Genomic DNA, 10,717 nt, shown 5'->3' on the forward strand with positions numbered 1-10,717 from the left:
GCCTCAACTTTTGCAGCTTCTACTGGAAGGATTGCACTCTAAAACTCCCAGCTCTAGGAGCAGAGAGGACTAGGCATATGAGAATCTCTCTAGACCACAGACAAAAATGGTAGATTTATACAGGTGCACATGTACTTCTGGGGGCCTCAAAATCTTCGAGCAGTACAGAAAAGTACATTAAAAATGCTGTTCCCTGTTTCTCCCTGTGAGGGGTTTATGCCATGCATTGAGTGGCCCAACTTTTATAGCAGCTACCACCTGAACTGAAACCTCCTAGCTCTACAAGTTGAAGGGATTATGCATATGCAAGTCTTCCCAGATCGCATACAATTTTTTTTTTTTGACAGAGTCTCGCTCTGCCACCCAGGCTGGAGCACAGTGGCATAATCTTGACTCACTGCAACCTTCACCTCCTGGGTTCAAGCGGTTCTCCTGTCTCAGCCTCCTGGGTAGCTGGGACTACAGGCATGCACCACCATGTCCGGCTAATATTTTGTATTTTTAGTAGAGACAACGTTTCACCATGTTGGCCAGGATGGTCTTGAACTCCTGACCTCAAGTGATCCACCCACTTCAGCCTCCCAAAGTGCTGGGATTGCAGGTGTGAACCATTGCACCCAGGCAAAAAGGTGGTTTTAAATGGGCATAATAACACTTCCAGGGGCTACATCTCCTGGGAGCAGTGCAGAAAAGGGACTAGAATGCTCAGCTCCTATTTTCTCTCTGCAAGGGGTTTCCTGCTTACTCTTTTGGTGGCTACTTGATGACCTTGCTTTTAATGAATTTGCATTGAGGACCTAAGGGGAGAAAGAGTAGCTCCCTGTCATCCTGAGCTTGAGCTAAGCACTTTCTGACCCTTTCCTTTGGTTCATCCCAGTGATAAATCCAGTTGACCCATTCTTCCTGGAAGAAGCTTGTCCATGTACTGACTACAAAAGCTTCTATAGTTTCCATCCAAGGGACTGTCTCCTTATCAATCTACCTTTGGGGACTAATGGGGCTTTGCATTCCCAATGAGACTTTGCATTCCTAAGTGGCCTGGGACTACAGAAAACAAAGACATGGGCATACAATGGGCCCACTTTCAGTGTGTATTAGTCCATTCTATCATTGCTGTAAAGAAATACTCAAGACTGCATAATTTATAAAGAAAAGAGGTTTAATTGGCTCATGGTTCTATGGGCTATACAAGAAGCATAGCAGCATCTGCTTCTGAGGAGGGCTCAGGGAACTTTTACTCATGGCAGAAGACAAAGCCAGAGCAGGCATCTTCACATGACTGGAGTAGGAGCGGAGTGGGGGAGGTACTATATACTTTTAAACAACCACATCTCATGATAACTCACTCACTATCATGAGAATAGCACCAAAGAGATGGTGTTAAACCATTCATGAAGGATCTACCCCCACGATCCAATCACCTCTCACCAGGCCCACCTCCAACATTGCGGATTACAACTTGACATGAGATTTGGATGGGGACACAGATTCTAACCATATCAAGCAGCTATCTCTCCAGGATCAGAGGGTGCAGTTTGAACACAAATACAGGCATTTGTCACAGATTATCTCTCCAGCTTAGTGCAGAGAGAGGAAGAGATAAATATCGGCACTCACCTTCGCCATAGGATGGAAGAAACTGGAATACTCACTACCCTCCCCCTGCCATACATGCAAAAAGACAGAGAAAGTTTTAAAAACAGTGAGGAAATAGTGAATTGTTACACACAAGAGAACTCTCCCTTAGATTATCAGCAGATTTTTCAGCAGAAACTTTGTAGGCCAGAAGGAGGTGGGATGTTATATTAAAAATCCTGAATAAACCAACCCTGTCAACCAAGAATACTATACCCAGAAATCTTTTCTTTCAAAAATGAAGGGGTGATAAAGACTTTCTCAGACAAACAGGAACTGAGACAGTTTATCACTACTAGACTTGCCTTGCAAGAAGTGTTAAAGGGAGTTCTTCAAACTGAAGAAGAGGACACTAATTAGTGACTGGAAAACATATGAAAGTATAACATTCACTGATAAAAGTAAATAATTGTGAAATCCAAAATACTCTGATACTGTAATGGCAGTGGGTAAATAAATTATATCTTTAATAACATTAAAAGACAAAGCTATTTAAAACAATGAAACCTGAAATAATTTGTTAAGGGATACAAATTATAAAAAGATACAAATTGTGACATCAAAAACTTAAGACAAATTTTCTCTTGTCTGAGGCCAGCTTGCCTTCTCTTCATTCTGGGTTCCACTATTACCCTAAGAGTGTCCTTAGTGCCTGCCTCACAGCCCAGAACAAGGATATGAGCTGCAGAGAGTGACAATACAAGAAAGGCTACTCTGTGGATGTGTCTCTGGTGCAAGAGCTGGTTTGCCCGGTCCTGGAGAATTTTCCCAGGATGGGGAAAACCATGTGCTTCTTAATCCTTCCCTGATATCTCAGGACTAAACTAGGAAGTAATGTCAACAAGATGGCAGAATAGATCTCCTGGGATCACTCCCTGACACTAAAATAAAATGAAAAACTATTCAAAGACAAGAATGCCACCCTGAATACACCAGAACTTGAGAAGTGGAGAAACCTCTTGGACTCATAGAATTGAGAGAAACAGTGACAGGTAAGAGAAACGGTCATTTCGACCTGTGCCACCCCCTCTCCCAGGCCATCATAATACCACTCACAGAGAACTTCCCTAGACCCAAATTTGCTGAGATGAGAAGAAGGAATTGGAGGTGGATATTTGATCTTCCCACTTGTCTAGGAATCTTAATGTTAAGTCCACTCCAGTTTCATCCCACTAGAGAACCAAGATGGCTGAACAACCTGGGGTGAATTGGGGACAAAGAGTAGGGCACTGATTGCAGCAACTGGCATGTGGATCTTGGTGGTTGTTCAGTGCTTTGATCAGTGGGGATGCCACATTGAAGAGACTGGGTGGGGCCAGAGTTTTGTAGGGGACAAAATTTATGGGAAGGCCCAAATCCACAAGCCCAGGGGCACATGTGAAGCCTTTCCCTGGCCCACAAACAACCAAAAGGTCAAGATTTTCAGTACCCACCTAAGTTTTTCCCATACTGAGAAACAACAGCAGGGCAGCAATATAGTTCCAGGGCATTCAAGCTCTGGTGCTCACTATAAGTTTTCCTCATGCTGGGAAACAATGACAGGGCAATGAGTTAGGTCCAGTGTAATGTTTTAGTTCTGATGCTCACTATTAAGCCCTCTCTACAGTGTGAAGCAACAACAGGCCAATGTTTAAGTTCTAATACTAAGAAGTAAAGGTCTAACACCATCAAAGAGCACCTGCAAAAACTGGAAGAGTTGGCAGTCTCCTCAAATATGCAGGCATCCATGTAAAGATACAAGGATTGTGAAAACTCAGGAATATTCGATACCATCAAAAGAAACCAACAAAGCTCCAGGAATGGTCCCAGAAGAATTGAAGATTTATAGAAACAGTGAAAACAAACAAACAAACAAACAAATAGAAATGCTAGTAATAAAGAATAAAATAATTGAACTGAAAAACTTATTAGAAAACTTCAACAGCAGACTTGAGCAAACAGAGAAATTAGCAAGCTTGAAGACAGAACATTTGAAATCACCAATCAGAGGAACAAAAAGAAAAAGCAAAAAAAAAAAAGAATGAAGAAGGTCTACAAGAATTATGGGACATCATCAGGCAAATTAACCTCTGCATAATTGGAATTCCTGGAGAAGACAAGAGAGAAAGAGGCCACAAAGCATATTTAAAGAAATAATGGCTGAAAATTTCCCAAATCTGGGGAAAGATGACAGCATCCAGGTGCAGGAAGCTCAGAAGTCACCAGTGAAATTCAACCCAAACAGGAAATCCACAAGACATATAATAATAAAATTATCAAAAATCAAAGACAGAAAGAATACTCAAAGTAGGAAGAAAAAACAAACATATTACATTAGATGAAGGCTCAATATGGCTTTCACAGAAACCCTGAAGACCAGATGACAGTGGGATGTTATATTCGAAGTGCTGAAGGAAAAACCTGCTAACTCTCAAAAATCTACCCTTCAAACATGAAGGACAGATTAGAGACTTTCCTAAACAAACAAAAGCAGAGAGAATTAACCAACACTAGATTTGTCTCACAAGAAATGCCAAAAGGACTGTTTCATGTGAGGGCCATATGTGCAAAGTAGCCCCCAAATGCTGAAGGAGCCAAGAAACCAAAAAACAACCAGAGAAATCCAGTTTGTCAGTAAAGTGTGTTTTTACTAGAGGAACTTACAGACAGGTATCCTATGTTGAACTGGAAGAATCAATATTGGTAAAAGGTCCATCCTATCCAAAGTGATCTACAGATTCAGTGCAATCCATATTAATATTCTAATGTCATTCTTCACAGAAATAGAAAGAAATAATCTGAAACTTCATATGGAACCACAGGAGACCCAGAATAGCCAAGGCCAACTTTACCAAAAAGAACAAAGATAGAGGCATCACACTGCTGGATTTCAAAATATATTACAAAGGTATAGTAATAAAAACAGCATGCTATTGGCATAAAAACAGACACATCAACTGATGGAATAGGTTAGAGATTTCAGAAATAAGCCCATACATTTATGGTCAATTGATTTTCAACAAGGACCCAAAGAACACACAATGGTGAAAGGACAGTACCTTCAATAATTGGTGTGGGCAAAACTATATCTACATGCAGAAGAATGAAAATGGACCCTTATCTTATCTCTTATACTAGAATAAACTCAAAATCAATTATAGACTTAAATGTAAGACATGCAACTGTAAAAACTACTAGAAGAAAACATAGTGGGAAAGCTTCATGACATTGGTCTTGGCAGTGATTTCTTGGATATGATCCCCCAAAGCACAAGCAACAAAAGCAAAAATAGAGAAATAATATTGTATTAAACTAAAAGGCTTCTGCACAGCAAAGGAAACAACACGGTGAAGACACACCCCACATATTGGGAGAAACTATTTGAATGATAAATCAGATAAGGAGCTAATATCCAAAATATGTAAGAAACTCAAACTACTCAAAAGCAAGAAAACAAATAACCCTTTTAAAAAAAATGGGCAGAGGACCTGAATACACATTTCTCAAAAGAAGACATACAAATGGCCAACAGATATATGCAAAAATGTTCAACATTTCTTTTTATTTATTTTTACTTGTTGTTGACAAAGCTCAGATCAACATTTTTAATCATCAGATAAATACAAATAAAAACCACAATGAAATATTACTTCACGCCTGGTAGATTGGCTATTATCAACAGTATGAAAGATAAATGTTGGCAAGTATGTGGAGAAAAGGGAATCCTTGCACACTGTTAGTGGGAATGTAGATTGGTACAGCCATTTTGGAAAACAGCATGGAGGGTCCTCAGAAAATGAAAAATAGAATTATCATATGTTCCAGCAATCCCACTTCCGAGTGTACATCCAAAGACATTGAAGTCAGCATGTCAAAAGATATCTGCACTCCAGTGTTCACTGTAGCATTATTCACAATAGCCAAGATATGGAATCAACCTAGGTATTCATCATCAGATAGATGGATTAAAATGTGGTATATATAGACAATGGACTACTATTCAGCCTTAAAAAAGGAAATTCTGTTATTTGTGACAACATGGATGAACCTGGAGAACATTATGATAAGTGAAATAAGCCTGGCACAGAAAGGCAAATTATGCATACCCTCACTTACATGTGGACTCTAAAATTAAAGTCCAGCTCACAGAAGTAGAGAGTGGAATGGTAGTTACCAGAAGCTGGAGGAGGGGGTGAACCGGGAAAGGGATTCTGTTGATGAAAGGATATGAAATTTTGATTAGACAGGAGAAATAAGCTGTAGGGGTCTATTGCACAGTATGGTGATTATGATAAATAGTAACACATTATATATTTTAAAATTACTAAAAGAGTAGATTTTAAATATTTTTACCACATTATAAAAGATAACTATGTCAGGTGATAGATTTGTTAATTAGCTTGATTTAATAATCCACAATGTAAACATGTCAAAACATCACATTGTACCTCATAAATATATATCATTATTATTTGTCAATTAAAAATAAAATTTAAAGAAGGAATTGGATTGAACGCACTGGCAAAAAATGTTGGTACAACATAAACTTACTCAAAAGTTTAGTAAATTTTAAAATTTACTAAAAATTAAATTAAAGTTTTAATTGCATGGTTCCTTTGCTCTCCACTTTGTGTACTATTACTATTAATTACTGATAATAAATCTACTTGAGATGTTGTTAAAAAACCACATCATTTAGCTCACTTAATTCTAATAGTAGGCAATGAGATATACTCTATTATTACAGGCATACCTCATTTTATTGTGCCTCTTAGATATTGCAGGTGCAAATTGAAGATTTGTGGCAATCCTGCCTTGAACAGGTTTATCAGTGTTATTTTTTTTGTTATTGTTATTTTTTTTGAGATGGAATCTCGCTCTGTCGCCCAGGCTGGAGTGCAGTGGCACAATCTCCGCTCACTGCAAGCTCCACCTCCTGGGTTCACGCCATTCTCCTACCTCAGTCTCTTGAGTAGCTGGGACTACAGGTGCCCGCCACCACGCCGGGCTAAATTTTTGTGTTTTTAGTAGAGATGGGGTTTCACCGTATTAGCCAGGATGGTCTCGACCTGCTGACCTTGTGATTCATCCACCTTGGCCTCCCAACATGCTGGGACTACAGGCGTGAGCCACCGCTCCCAGCCTTCAGTGTCATTTTTTGAAAAGTTTGTGATCATTTAGTGGCTCTGTGTCACATTTTGGTAATTTTCATAATATTTCCAACGTTTTCGTGATGATTATATCTGTTATTATGACGTGTGATCAGTGGTCCTTGATTGTAATTGTTTTGGGGCACAGTGCCCGTATAAGATGATGAGCTTAATTAATAAATGTGTGTGTTCTGACTGCTTCACTGACCAGCTTTTTCCCTATCTCTCTCCCTCTTCTTGGGCCTTCATATTCTCTGAGACACAACAATATTGAAATTAGACCAGTTAATAACCCTGCAATGGTCTTCAAGTGTTCAAATGAAAGGAAGAGTCACACATCTCTCACTTTAAATCAAAAGCTAGGAATGATAAAGCTTAGTGAGGAAGGCATGTTGAAAGCTGAGACAGGCTGAAAACTAGGTCACTTGCATCAGTTAGCCAAGTTGGGAGTGCAAAGAAAAAGTTCTTGAATGAAATCAAAAGGGCTACTCCAGTGCACACATGAATGATAAGAAGGAAAAACAGCCTTTTGCTGATATGAAGAAAGTTTTAGTGGTCTGAATAGAATGGCAAACCATCCACAACATTCTCTTAAGATAAAGCCTAATCCAGAGAAAGACTATAACTCTTTTCAATTCTATTGAGGCTGAGAGGTGAGGAAGCTGCAGAAGAGAAGTTAGCAGTGGTTGGTTCATGAGATTAAGAAAGAGGCAATTCCCATAAAATAAAAGAGCAAGGTGAAGCAGCAAGCAATGATGTAGAAACTGCAGCAAGTTACCCAGAAGATCTAGTTAAAATAAGTGATGAAGGTGTCTATGCTAAACAATAGATGTTCAATGTGGAGGAAGCAGCCTTCTGTTGGAAGAAGATGCCATCTAGGACTCTCTTAGCTAGAGAGCACAGGACAACTCTTGTGTTAGGGGCTGGTGCAGCTGGTGACCTTAAGTTGAAGCCAATGCTCATCTACCATTCTGAAAATCCCCAGTCCCTTCAGAATTATACGAAATCTATTCTGCCTGCACTCTAGAAATGAAACAACCAAGCCTAGATGATAGCACATCTATTTACATGATGATTTATATTAAGTCTGTGTTCGAGACCTACTGCTCAGAAAAGAAGTTTTCTTTCAAAATATTACTGCACGTTGACAATGTGCCTGGTCACTCATGAGCTCTGATGGAGATGTACAAGAAGATTAATGTTGTTTTCATGCTTGCTAACACAACATTCATTCTTCAGCTCCTAGAGCAAGGGGCAATTTTAACTTTCAAGTCTGACTGCTTAAAAAATCCATTTTATAAGGCCATAGATGCCATAGATAGTGATTTCACTCATGGATCTTGGGAAAGTAAGTTGAAAACCTTCTGGAAATAATTCACCATTCTAGATGAACATTCATGATTGACAGGAGAAGGCTAAAATATCAATACTAAAAGAAGTTTGGGAGAAATTGATTCCAACTCTCATGAATCACTTTGAAGGGTGTAAGACTTCAGTGGAATAAGTAACCTCGGCTGTGGTGGACATAACAAGAGAACTAGAGTTAAAGTTGAGCCCGAAGATGTGATTGAATTCCTGGAATCTCATGATAAAACCTGAATGGATGAGAAAATAATGTGGTTTATTGAGATGGAAACTTCTCCTAGTAAGCATGCTGAGGAAGGAAATGAATGGTTGAAATGACAACAAATGATTTAGAATATCACATAAACTTAGTTGATAAAGCAATGGGAGGATTCGAGAGGATTGACTCTAATTTTGAAAGAGGTTCTACTGTGGGCAAAATGCTATCAAACAACATTGCATGCTACAGCACAATTGTTCGTGAAGGGCAGTCAATCAATGTGGCAAACTTCATTGCCTTATTTTAAGACATTTCTGCAGCTACCCTAACTTTCAGTAGCCACCACCCTGATGAGTCAGCAGCCATCAACACCAAGGCAAGGCCTTCCACTAACAAAAAGATTTTGACTTGCTGAAGGTTCAGATAATCGTTAACATTTTTAGCAATACAGTATTCTTTTTTTTTTGCCTTTCCCACTCTTAGGCTCAAGGGGTACATGTGCAGGTTTGTTAGATGGATAAATTGTGTGTGGGAGTTTGGTGTACAGATAATTTTGTCATCCAGGTAATAAGCATAATCCACGATAGGTAGTTTTTCAATCCGACCCTCCTACCAACTTCCACCCTAAAATAGGTCCCAGTGTCTAGTGTTCCCTTCTTTGTGCCTGTGTGTACTCAATGGTTAGCTCACACTTATGTGAGAATGTGTGGTATTTGGTTTTCTGTTCCTGCTTAATTCGCTTAGGATAATGGCCTCCAGCTCCATCCATGTGTCTGCAAAGGCCATGATCTTGTTTTTAAAAATAGTTGTGTAGTATTCCATGGTGTATACATACCACATGTTCTTTATCCAGTTCACCATTGATGGGCACCTAGGTTGGTTCCATGTCTTTGCTATTGTGAACAGTGCTGTGATGAACATATGCAGGCATATGTCTTTATGGTAGAACAATTTCTATTCCCTTGGGTATATACTCAGTAATGGAATTGCTGGGTCAAATGGTAGTTCTATTTCAAGTTCTCTGAGAGATCTCCAGACTGCTTTTCACAGTGGCTGAAATAATTTACACCACCAGCTGTGTATAAGCATTCCCTTTTCTCCACACCAGCCATTCCTACTGGTGTGAGATAGTATCTCATTGTGGTTTTGAATTGCATTTCCCTAATGATTAGTGATGCTGAGCATTTTTATCATATGCTTTTTGGCCACATGTATGTTTTCTTTTGAGAAGGGTCCATTCATGTCCTTTGCCCATTTTAAATTTTTTTGTTTGTTTTTTGCTTGTTTGTTTTTTGCTTGTTGATATAAGTTCCTTATAGATTCTGGATATTAGACCTTTGTTGGATGCATAGTTTGCAAATATTTTTTCCCATTCTGTAGGTTGTCTTTTACTCTCCTGATAGCTTCTTTTCCAGTGCAGAAGCTCTTCGGTTTAGTTAGGTCCCACTTGTCAATTTTTGTTTTGGTTGCAACTGCTTGTAGAGTTTTTATCATGAAGTCCGGGCCAATGTCCACAATGGCATTTTCTAGATTTTCTTCTAGGGTCTTTATAGCTTTAGATTTTACATTTATGTCTTTAATCCATCTTGTGTTGATTTTTGTATATGGTGAAAAGTGAGGGTCCAGTTTCATTCTTCTGCATATGGTTAGCCAGTTATGCCAGTAGCATTTGTTGAATAGGAAGTCCTTTTCTCATTGCTTGTTTTTGTCAGCTTTGTTGAACATCAGATGGTTGTAGGTGTGTGGCTTTATTTCTGGGTTCTCTATTCTGTTTCATTTGTTAATGATTCTGATTTTGTACCACTACTATGCTGTTTTGGTTACTGTAGGCTTGTAGTATAGTTTGAAGTCCAGAAGTATCATGCCTCCACCTTTGGTCTTTTTGCTTAGAATTGTTTTGGCTATTCAGGCCCTTTTTGCTTCCAAATGAATTTTCGAATGGCTTTTTCTGATTCTGTGAAAAATGTTGGTAGTTTGTATACAGGAATAACATTGAATCCGTAAATTGCTTTGGGCAGTATGACTATTTTAACAATACTGACCCTTCCTATCCATGAGCATAGAATGTTTTTCTGTTTGTTTGTGTTGTCTCTGATATAGTGTTTTATAATTCTTATTGTAAAGATCTTTCACCTCCCTGGTGAGCTGTATTCCTAGGTATTTTATTCTTATTGTGGCTATTGTGAATGGGATTGTATTCTTGATTTGACTCTCAGCTTAGACGTATTTCTCTGCATTTCATGTGAGTGAAACGCTGCTAGAAATGCTGCTGATTTTTGTACATTGATTTTGTATCTTGAACCATTGCTGAAGTGGTTTATCAGATCTAGAAGTTTTTGGGCAGAAACTACAGGGTTTTCTAGGCTTGTATTGTCTGTGAAGAGACATA

Source organism: Macaca nemestrina, chromosome 15, assembly GCF_043159975.1.
Source record: "Macaca nemestrina isolate mMacNem1 chromosome 15, mMacNem.hap1, whole genome shotgun sequence".
Taxonomy (NCBI): domain Eukaryota; kingdom Metazoa; phylum Chordata; class Mammalia; order Primates; family Cercopithecidae; genus Macaca; species Macaca nemestrina.